The sequence below is a fragment of the Mustela nigripes genome, chromosome 17, assembly GCF_022355385.1.
Source record: "Mustela nigripes isolate SB6536 chromosome 17, MUSNIG.SB6536, whole genome shotgun sequence".
In the NCBI taxonomy this organism is placed as follows: domain Eukaryota; kingdom Metazoa; phylum Chordata; class Mammalia; order Carnivora; family Mustelidae; genus Mustela; species Mustela nigripes.
The window spans coordinates 50,099,559-50,111,707 of NC_081573.1; positions in this window are offsets into that span (position 1 = coordinate 50,099,559).

Consider the following 12,149-nt stretch of genomic DNA (forward strand, 5'->3'; position numbering starts at 1 on the left):
CCTGCACCAATTGCAGACATTGTTAATCAATCACTGCACACTTTTGATGATAAGCTTTGACATGGTCCTAAGTCCATCCCATACAGTACTCTAGGCAGTTCCTTCCAATCAGTCAGAGTTATTATATGAAATGAAATCCTATATGCCATATTTGACCTGGAGGGATGATGAGTCCAAGCTGTGGCTCTCCCATTTCTGCCACAAAACAGAGAATTCTTCACTAGTTATCAGTTTATATTTACAGCAGGCTTAGTACCTTTCTTATACAGTTGGGACTAGAAAATTATTGGCCAATTCTCCTTTTGTTCTAGTGGACCATTTCTGACAGATAAAATCAGAAAAAGACTGAGAATAATATTGAACTTTAGGAAAAAGACTCTTAAGATGGGCTCTGAGCATCTGTGTGTGTACAACTGTCCATGGACATTTGGTGCTTCTGAAAAGCACTAAAGCTGTGTACTGCTGACTGTCCAGGCAAAGAAACTCCCCAGTCCATATGCAACTGGCCTGTTCCTAGAATTACAGATAACACTGACCAGTCTTTGTTTTTAATTGAAATAGAGCTGACATACAATGTTAACACCAGTTACAGTCTTGCTTGATAAGTGAGGACAGATACTTAAGACCTCCCAATATTGTGTTCTTGACTGCTCTTCCCAAGCAATTAGATGTGGTTTGTCAATCATTGGAGTTATTCAATTCTCTCTTCTTCTCGGCATGGCAGAAAGATACTGAGCTGACATTTGCCCAGAGCTCTTAAGGTGAATATGGCTGGCTGACTTGCTCAGCCAATGCTAAGAGAGCTGAAGACCCTTGCAAAGCTCTAAGAGACACTATGTGACTCACCCCATTCTCTTTTCCCTCTGCCAAGTGGCCTGCATCACTGTACATGGTAGGTGCAGCACAAGCTTTGGGCTTCCAGTCATGAGATGGGCCCCCAACCCACCCAGGATAGGCACTGTGGTGGTTAATTTTATATGACAGTTTGGCAGACCAAAGGAGGCTCAGATTAAACATTACTCCTGGGTGTGTTTGTAAGGATGTTTTTGGATGAAATTAGCATTTGAGTTGGTGGACTCAGCAAAGTAGATGGCCCTCCCCACTGTGAGTGGGCAACACCCAGCTGTAGAGGGCGGAAATAGAACAAAAGATGGGGGAAGGAGGAAGTACTCCCCTTTTTCCTCTCTCTCACTATATGAGCTGGGACATTTCATCTCATCTTCTCCTGCCCTCGAACTAGGATTTACACTGCAGGCTCCCCTGGTTCTCTCGCACCTTCAGATTCAGGCTGAACAATACCATCAGCTGTCCTGGGTCTCCAGCTTGCAGAGAGTAGGTTCTGGGACCTCTCAGCCTCCATAATATAATCATCATACATTATTGGTTCTATTTCTCTGGAAAACCTGACTAACATAGACATATGGAGTGAGCCAGAAAAAAGTCTGTTCTTCAAGCCATCACGATACAGGAATTGTTTTTTCCTTCAGCACAACCCAGCCCACTCTAACTGACCTATCATGCAAGGGGAACTTTTTTTGCAACCCATACAAAATCTTTCTGGGAACTCTCAGCAACACAATTTGGGTCTCATCAAGGTCTCTTCAACTTTGGCAAACTTTAAACTTATAGCAGATAAAAATAAGTTCTCTTAATATTGTGGGATCTCTTTTAGATGAGATCTCTAAAAGGACCAAGGGCTAGTTTGAACACAAAAGAGAAGGGAAAGGAAGGGAAGGAACCAAAGGAGAAATGCACATGGGAACAATTCTTCAGGCCTTGTGCAAACTGGTGCTGATCCCTGACTTTTGATTTCTCCAGGACAGCTGGGCAGGGGCCCAAGCCAATCTGTGTTGGAATAAGAAACATCGAACCACAGGGTGTGTATTGGGCCCAGGACTATAACCAAAGGCAAGATGGGAACAGGAATGGTTAAATGTTACCCGCTGTCATTTTCCAGGCACACATTTAATTTTTTTGTTGTTTATATGACTTGTCCACAAGAGGAAAAAAAAATTTTAAATAACTGATTTAAAGAGAGCATGGTGCTAGAAAAGGCAGTGTTCTCTTCTGTCTAGCTTTTGCAATATATACTACTTCTAGGCTATAAAATATTTTTCAACAATATGGTTACAAATTTTAAGAGGTGCCATCCAAAAACTATAAACTAGAAATCCAACTTCTAAAAGTTCACACAATATCAAGTAATAAAATATTTTTCTATAATAAAAAACATGTTTTCTTCAGTAAAGTAGGCCACTGATATTTTAAATAATGCTACAAAGGATTAACTCCCAATCAAGTACACTACAGGTACATACTTAACTGTCTCCAACTACTGTTTTCTTTTCAAGAGTTTTTTGGGGCGCCTGGGTGGCTCAGTGGGTTAAGCCGCTGCCTTTGGCTCAGGTCATGATCTCAGGGTCTTGGGATCGAGTCCCATATCGGGCTCTCTGCTCAGCAGGGAGCCTGCTTCCTCCTCTCTCTCTGCCTGTCTCTCTGCCTGCTTGTGATCTCTGTCTGTCAAATAAATAAATAAAATCTTTAAAAAAAAAAAAAAAGAGTTTTTTGTACAAGCAGGTTTGAAAGTGACAATGTCAACTTGCATTAAAATAATTGTACTTTCACAGTAAAATCTCATCAAAACTACATATTTGGTTCTGGTTTTATAAAATTATAAGATCCTTGGAATGTATTTCATAACTCTGTGTCACTTAAAGATCTGCTTTTATAGAAAATTCTAAAGGAGAAATTCAATTATTGGACAGAGATTGTGAACAGGTTTTTTCCCCTTAAGCTCAGATATTTAGCATTTTTTATGAAGGAGTAGATCAATTCATCTATTTATGTCATCAAAAAATATTCTAAGAACTTCTCACTCACCAGGCTCAGTTCTAGAGACTGAAGGTACCACTGTGAATAAGAAAGACAATGACCATGGACTCACAGAGCTTACACTCCAGTGGGGACAACAGAGAGAAATAATAGGTAGGTAGGTAGGTGAGTAGATGGATAGATAGGTAGAAAAATAGATAGAACTAATGATTAATTACTATACTATGTATAAATTCTATTCTATAGTCAGGGGATATGGGAATGATGGTCAGAGTCAAGGAATTCATCTCTGAGAAGATACCTTTGGGAAAAATAAATGAACCGCAAAAAAAAAAACTCTCCAGGGGAGAGTAAGTGCAAAGGCCCCGTGGCAGGAACAAACTTGGAAGATCTAAGAAACAGATTTTGAAACTGGCATGGAGTGAGGTCGAACAATGAGAAAAGGTAGTAGATGTCACTGGAGACAAGGACAGAGAAGCTAAAGCACTGGATGGTTCATGGATGTGGATGGCCCCCTATCTTTGGGGTCAACATTTTTTTTTTTTTTTTTACATTTTTTATTTTATATTAACAATCAATGTGTTATTAGTCCCAGGGGAACAGGTCTGTGAATTGTCAGGCTTACCCACTTCACAGCAGGGGTGAACATTTTTGTATCAATTTTGAATCTTTCTTATCTATTAATGTAAAGCTCAAAATTTTACTCCAAATGCCACATTAGCCCATCCCTCAATGTTTTGATACATAGTGTTAATATTATTATTTGATTCTAAATAGTTTCTGAATACCACTATGATTTTTTCTTAGTTGAGCAATGCATTATTTTAAAGTGAATTACTAAAATTATGAAACATATGATCTTTGAGGGCTTTTAGTATTGGTTTCTAAGTTTATTGCACGGTGGACAAAGAATGTGGTATGTGTGATTCTTTGGTTTATGTTGAGAATTACTATGTAGACTAGTACAGGGTCAAGTTTTACAGGTGTTCAACGTAGGCTTGAAAACACAGTGGGTCCCAAAGTGCTCTGGACGAAGGGGGAAGAGCAAAGTCAAGGACCTGCAGAAATGTTTGTGGGGCTAGAGACACAGACAGTGAGGTAGGAGGCGGTGCCAGACGATGCCAGGCAGGCTGCCACGCAGGGAGAATGCAAATCTCTCCAGGGATTTCCATCCAAGGATTCGACCAGGCATAACCCATCCATAGCCTGTCGGTAGTAATTCCTTCCTTGTAAAGCTGTAGTGAGGATTTTATGAAAAAACTGAGAGTGTCTGGGTCGTGGTCAGCACTCAGCCATCAGTCCTTCCTTCAGCTTTTCTCAACTGTATTTATTTTAAGGAAATGTCTAGTCAACAATCTTCTCCACTGGGGTTTTAGTGCTCCTTTAAATTGATTTCCACATGAAATGTAGGACATTGGTCTCTCGCTATGCAGCACATCTTTTCAACCTCTAATTTGCATGAAAATTACTAGATCAAATAATGTTGTCCTGCATAAAAACCGCAACTGTGAAATCAAGCAAACCCTGCAAAAGTGGCCAAACCAGAGGATGTGCCAAATGCCACCACTACCAATTAGAAGCCATGGTGATTTGGGGCAGCATCTTTGAGAAAGAGCAAGTCTTTCTTCCAAGAGTCCCCTTTTATCAAAAGAGCACAGGGGCACAGTGTTTACCATTATTCCCTCCCAACATTTGACATAACTGAGTGCTGGGTGCTCCCGGGGCAGGGAAGTGCTACCTTTTTATGGCTTTACGATCTTCTAAGGCTTCTGTATTCCCTGACTTTGCTCCGGCTAATGTAGGAAACTCCTTCTTTCTCTTCTTTACCAAGTATAAAATTCAGAACCATCAAGTTCATCACATTAAGGAGACATCTTGGTTGAGAAGGCTAGCTAGACCATCCAGCTTTGAGTCTGTCCCTACAATTTACATTTCTTTTTTTTTAATTTATTTTATTTATTTAACAGACAGAGATCACAAGTAGGCAGAGAGACGGGGGAAGCAGGAAGCAGGCTCCCTGCTGAGCAGAGAGCCTGATGCGGGGCTTGATTCCAGGACCCTGGGATCATGACCGGAGCTGGCGCCCCTACAATTTACATTTCTTACAGGATTCCTGGTGCCACCACCCCACTGGCCTTGTGTAGTCTTGGAGAGGAAGAAATTACTCTCACTTCAGCCTCAAAGACCCCTCTCTTCGTACCCCATAACTGAGACAATGTGCGAATGGTCATATCCAACTCTGCTAATGTATTCCCATTTCCCTAATGGGAAATGAACACCACAGTGAAGAGTGCTGTGAATGTCAATAATCTAGTTTACCGGGAATGCCTACTCACTGTCAGCTTGCACTACATGCTGCTGAAGGCAATTCCACATTTTTAATCTGCCTTCAACTCTCAACAGCTAGGAGTTCCTTCCTGATCTCAGATGGTGAGCACCCTAAGAGTCTGAATGCTGCCGAGAGAGACCCATGGCCCCTTTGTGGCTTACCTAGACTCATCTCTTCCTTGGTTGACTAACAGTGAGAATAAAACTCACACAAAACCGAGGCTGTGCTCTGATGGCCCCCACCAGCCACTGCCCAACAAGACAAATTGAGAAATGCCAAGATTCACACATACACAGCACAGGGCCATTTCCTTATAAACATCTTGTTCTCCAAACTCCAGCTTTCTCAAACCCTGGAAAATGATCGTGCCACACAAGATGACTTTTGTAAGTCTAACATCCACTAACCATGTTGTGTTATATTCTCCGAAATACAGGCGCTGTGCCAATATAACTAAACCTACCTTGGGGCGCCTGGGTGGCTCAGTCAGTTAAAGCCTCTGCCTTCCGCTCAGGTCATGATCTCAGGGTCCTGGGATGCCCGCATGGGGCTCTCTGCTCAGCGGGGAGCCTGCCTCCCCTCTCTCTCTGCCTGCCTCTCTGCCTCCTTGTGATCTCTGTCAAATAAATAAATAAAATCTTAAAAAACAAAAACCTACCTTGTCTTTCGTAATTGTGTAATAACCGTTAAGCGGTCATCTCTCTCCGAGCTTCCACATTCCTGTACTTACTGAATTTTAGGAGAACAGCCATAAGGTAAGGCAGAATGGGCTGTGACCCATCTCCTCTAATGGACGAGATGCTCCGAGACCGCCAGCCTGTGTCCGTGTCATCTCTCCTGCAGCTGGTGATTTGTACATGCTGGTTACACCGCCTCGAATTGCTTGTGGGAGGCACTTTTCAACTTCCACGATTTCCCAACATCAGCATGTTCTCTGTTCAGAGAATTCCATCTGGGTTCCACTGCCGAAGCTGAAAATGTCTGACACTTGTTTCCCCAGGCTCTCTTGCAGCTAGGGCATGAGAGAACACATGACCTCGGCTCTGCCAATCAGAGACACCCACGACAGCTCTGCCAGTCAGAGGCACCCATGCCAGCTCTGTGAATAAGAGGGCACCCATACCCATGCCAGCTCTGCCAGTCAGAGACACCCACGAAGGATCTAACAGTCAGAGGCACCCACAACTGCTCTGCCAATCAGACGCACCCATGCCAGCTCAGCCTGTCAGAGGTACCCACGACAGCTCCGCCAATCAGAGGCACCAACGAAGGACTTTGAAACAGGACCCAGGAGTGCAGAAACGTGGGAGTGCCTCTGGCAGCAATGAAGGTTGCAGAAGCTAGAGCTCCCAAGACGCAAAGATCAGGCTTTTAATTTCAAAAGCAGTCAGGGCTTGGTTTTTTTGAGATTTTTTTTTTTTTTTTTTAACCAGACCAGTTCTAGGGTATGATTTTGATCCTCATCCCTGACTTTGTAAATCTGAGCCTGGTTCTCAGCCTTTAATAATACCCTTTTAATAAAAATCCTTTTCTGTTTAAATGAGCCAAAATCAGTACCGGAAACATTCAGCAAGGATTTCTCACTACACTTTCCCTACATGGTGAACCAGCCTGAAGTTCCTATCAACTGGTCGATAGGTGAAAATAGGAGGTAATCACTTGGCTATTGTTGATTGAATTCTTGCAGATAAACAGGAAAAAAAAAACAGATTTTTTTTCTTTTTTTTTTTTTTTTTTTAAGATAGCCCAATCTCCTGTTTTGGAACTTATGAATGCAGAATGTTCTTCTCCTTTCTCTGGGAGGGAAGATCATCTTCCCAAAATAACTGCCCATTAATCTGATAACAGTACTGTATATTTGCAGTGACCCACAAAAATTTATTATGAGAGATGGTGAAGGTGAAAAGTTTTAATAATGCTTTCTACTTTGAAAAGTTGGAAATCTTCAGCTTTTTCTTCATTGGAATTATTTTGGACCATAGGTTTCTGCACTGAAAACTTTTCAAAGTAAATGACATTCCATGGTTTTAGAGCAGGAACAGGCATTTCCAAATACATCTGCATAATCCAAGCCTTCATTCTGCCATGGACTCGGGACCAAGCGAGTCGTGTTTAATGATGGCAGAGGTCCCCTCTCAAGTACTAAGGAAGAAGAACTTTCCTGAACAGGGATTAAGACTCCTGTCACCTTCCAGGGTTGCTCTCTCCTTATACCCCCCATTCTTGATCACAGAGCTTCTATCTGAGGAGTGATGGAAACACATGAGGTGTCCTCCAGGCCAACTTGGGAACACACCTCACCATATTGTCACCAAGACTGTAGGACAGGGCAGTGAGCAATGATGTGCAAACAGATTCACAAGTGGGCCATTGTTCCAGGCTGTGGTTTCTCATATGTCAGTGTGCTCTCAAGTGCTTGCTTCTTACCAGCAGGGTCAACAACAGACCCTTAAATTACATAGTTGCGGGTGTAGACAGAGCTTTCCCAACCTTGGCTCTCAATCAGAACAAAATTTGTGCTGAGACATAATGAAAGCTCTGTGCTGCTGGGAATGTTCGTCCAGAGAAATCTAAAAATAGTGAGCCGCTTTGCTGTGGATGCCCACTGGGACCTTGGGATAATACTTTGCTGTAAGTGAATTTCAGGCAGTTTATTTGCTGAACTCCCCGTAGAGAAATCTTAGATCCACTGGATCTGGAAGGAGTCTCAAGCATAGGTCTATTTATTTTCATATTTATTTATTTATTTATTTGAGAAAGAGAGAGTGCAAGAGGGAGGGGGAGGGGCCGAGGGAGAGAATCGCAAGGACACTCCCCTCTGAGGGCAGAGTCCCACACGAGGGCTCGATCCCACGACCCTGAGATCATGACTTGAGCTGAAATCAATAGTCAGGTGCCTAACTGACTGAGCCACCCAGGTGCCCCAAGCATCAACCTATTTTAAAAGCTCTCTAGGTAATTCTAAGATGTGCCGAGAGTTGAGAGCACCCGAGCCAAAGCCACAGAGGAGCTCCGCACCGAGCAAGTGAGAGTCTCTGGCCGGCTGTAAGTGGCGTCCAGTCCCCCCAGCCCTCTGACCCTACACTGGTCTCCACCATGCCCACAATAGGATTTCCCAGCACCTTCACCTAAATACACTGGTTTTATTAATTTGTTTTTAGTTCCAGAAAGCTCTTACAAAAAGGAAACCGACTCTTCTAAGATAAAAGAGATGAAAACAGGTATGTGGGGAGCCTAGAACCCTCTGGATTCCAGCCTTCCCCATCTCCTCTGAAGCTAAAGTTCCACACTTGGAATGACTGTGCGCTCAGTTAGCCACAGAGCTGAGCTGGACTAGAGCAACCATCTATGCAGCGTATCTCAAACCATATACCCCAGACCATCAGACCTTCAAAACATTAACAGATGTCACCTGAAAAAATAGTAATAACAGAGGGGAGGTGTCTGTGATCAAATGCCTTAGGAAAACGGCACCCGTGCTCTCCCACTCTTAGATATTAAATGCTCGTGGTTAACAAAAATACATATTGCTTAACCTAATACTTAAATGTATTTGGGCAAGAAACTGTTTTTGTAAGGAATACCTGTCATCTTGGGGACCCAGTTTGGAAATCCCAGCTCCTTCTTGTGAAAATAGGGACTCGAGGACTCGAGAGATGATGTCAAGGTCATGAACTACCAAAGGCCAGGGCCTCCCTCACTCCCCGTGATGCACCTGGGCACCCCTGACCTGGCCTCTTCCAGCATGCTGACAACCTCTCACCCACAAGGTGTCTATGTTCCCATCATAACTGTCTAAGAACTTCCTCTGGTCCTTTGGGCCCAGGGATGCTTGTTCTGGGTACGGCCCGGGGTACAGGGAAATGGTGAGACTTGCTGTGTAAGTGCCCATGTTCCCCACCCCCTCCGTGGGTAGGTTCCACGAGGATTCTCAGAGGGTCACTGAGTCCTGGTTGCCCACCCAGAAAATCTGCTTAGGGGTGCCCCTCTCACTGGCTTCCTCCCTTCTTTCAATCACCGGTGCTTCCCAAGATCAACTTCCTGATGAGTTCTTCTCTCAAGACCTGCTTTTGGGAAATGCATATGAACAGCTACTCACAGAGCAAGTTAGGGATAATGATCTAGATGTAAGGTTAGAGCAAACTAAATAGATGATTTTTTTTTTTTTTGGTTAGGATTTTTTTTTTTTTTTATAAACATATAATGTATTTTTAGCCCCAGGGGTACAGGTCTGTGGAATAGATGATTTTTTTTAAAGACTTCATTTTTTAGAGTGGTCTTAGGTTCATAGAAAAATTCAGGGGAAGGTACAAAGCTTTCCATACATCCCCTGCCCCGCCCGTGCACAGCATCCCCCCTTAGGAAGCATCCCCACCCCGAATATCAGCAAACCTATACTAACAATGTCATCATCACTCAAAGTTGGTAGTCTATAGGGTCACTCTTTGGTGTGGCTCTTTCTATTGTGTTCAGACAATGACATGTATCCATAGTCACAAAATCACACAGAAGTATTTTCAATTGCCTTAAAAGTCCCCTGTGCTAATGATTTGGTTTTGATAAATGAAATCAGATTCAAGCTCAAGATGCCAAGTGTTAAGCAGACATAAACATTTCCTCCTGAGACAAGCAGCTAAATTCTACTGTCAGAATAAAAAAGCTTATTAAGCTTTTTCTTCCTTCTGACCTTATAAAGGCTATGTTCAAGATAAAACATTTTGCCTTATCTTCAGAAAGTAAACAGGGTTTCTCCATCTTTGTGCCCTCTGGTGAAAGGTCACAGACAAATAATATGTCACTTTGCTAGAATGTTCTTTGAGAGCTAAGAAGGAAACCGAAATGCCTAAGAAAGTTGAACTCAGGAATTTCTGAACAGGCCGCACATCTGAGGTGACTCCAGGCTGCCAATTTTTTTTTTTTTTTTCAAAAACAGTGAATAAATTTGCTCAAGAAATTAGCTGTCGATAGCAAGGGTATGAAAACTGAGCCAGAGCTCTCTCTTTGGCCAAGGATCTCAAACTGTTTTCCAGATATTTGGGGCTCAGTAAAATCTAACACATTTTCCTCAGCAACTTTTCCTCCCCTTTAATTTACGAACACTGAAATTATAAGGAAATTTTAATTTGTGTTTTTTTAAATATGAGTTGATACAAAGCAGGCAGAAATGAATTTTCTGAGGATTCTTTTAAAGTAAGGATTGTCAAGAAACTGCACTTGATTTTGGTGTGGTGGATGCAGTTTTCCTTGTCTTTGAATTGTGCGTACGTCTCCATGCCAGGGGTCGGGGGTGGGGGGGGGACAATTACGTTTGAAATCTCAAGGGAGACGTTTACATTTTCACCAAAGGAGGGAATCTGTGGGGATTTGGGGAAACTTGGTCTTACAAAGCTAGGAAGGGGACAAATAACTATGAAGGTAGAGAAAGTGCTCTTCCCTTTTACCTTAAAGGAGACTGAGAATGTTGAAGGCCAGTTTGGACAATAGTCAGGAAAGGGATTACAAATAGATTAATATGTTGTTAGAATCCATCTGCTCAACCCTGAGTATTTTAAGAACTGGCTGGATGTGGGGAAGTGTGCTTCAAAACATAAATGCGTCTGACTGCTCTTTATCAAAAGTCACGTTTGCCTGAAAACCCGTTCCCAGAAGTACTACTCTTGTGCCCTATGAGGGCATGGCCGGTCATTCCTCCTTAATCGCCTTCTTATCCTCAGCGCTTGTCATGCCCATTGCCAGAAACTTCCCAGCATCCTGTGGTCTGACCTCAATCCTAGACAAATGCCCAGACCATCTGACTCTCCCCTCGCTTAGCTCTGAAACCAGATCCAGCTCTGGGGGGCAGAGTCTGTCTGAAGATGTTGTTCTCCATCTTCCTTGACCTTATACAGCGGAGCTCCTACTGTGGAAGACATGAGCTCTTCTGGACATCTCCACCTCTGATGCCTTCAACCAAAATGCTTCTCCATAAACCTCCTGCCTTCTCCATATAGTGCTCTTATCCCTTCAGAGTCAAAGATGCCCTGGAGATTACAGAAGAGGTCTCCTACAAAGAATTCTTTAAGGGGGTGATAGAAAGGTCCCCTTCAACCCATAATGACTCCCTCCAAAGCCTGTCACAGGACAAAAAAAAAAAATCATTCAACTCTTTCCTCTGGATTAAAACATGGAAGACAACAGTCTAGAGAGATGGGGAACACAGGATGTCATTATCGACCACATGCACGCTGGCTAAAATGAACTTCTCCAATTTGTTCTGATTATCAAGAGGGCTGATAAAAGGAATCATGGACACAAGATGTTTGTTTAAAGATCTCACAAAGAAAGATGCATGGAGCCCAAGGAGTTGAGCAATCAGAATATTTTTCCTTTGTTATGGGAATAATGGGAGCTGAGGGCAGACATTAGGAAACAAGACAAAGGTACTATATGCCCAGAAGAAGAACAAAACCCCAAGGAGAAGACACAGGTAGGAAAAGATGATGAACAAGATAGTGGAGACAATGGTGGTAGTTACCACTCGGCGAGAAGACGCCATGTTGGTCGTTTGGCACACATGACCTTATTTGACTTCCGTAGGCCCTATACCAGATAGGTATTTTCATTTCCACTTTACAGATGAGGATCCTAGGCTCTTCCCTGACCTTATTCACACCACCAGTAAGTGGCAGACTGTGGCTTCAAGCCCAGATTCCCCTCCAGAGACCATAACCATCCCACTTGGTCATAGTTAGGGAGCCCATGTGTGGTTTTTGCAGGCGAAAAGAAAGGAGAGAGAGGGAAAAAAAATCCCACTAGATCTCCCGGATTGGAGGTTGGCCTGAGCAGCAGAAATGTCTGTAAATTAAATCGATGATTGCTCCTTGGCCACGCACGCCACCATTCACCTACGTCTGTGGCTCCTGATTGCAGACTCAGAGGTATTGCAAGGGATCCCTGTATCCACACACGCGCCCAACCTCGTCTGCAGACACAGTACATCATGCTTATG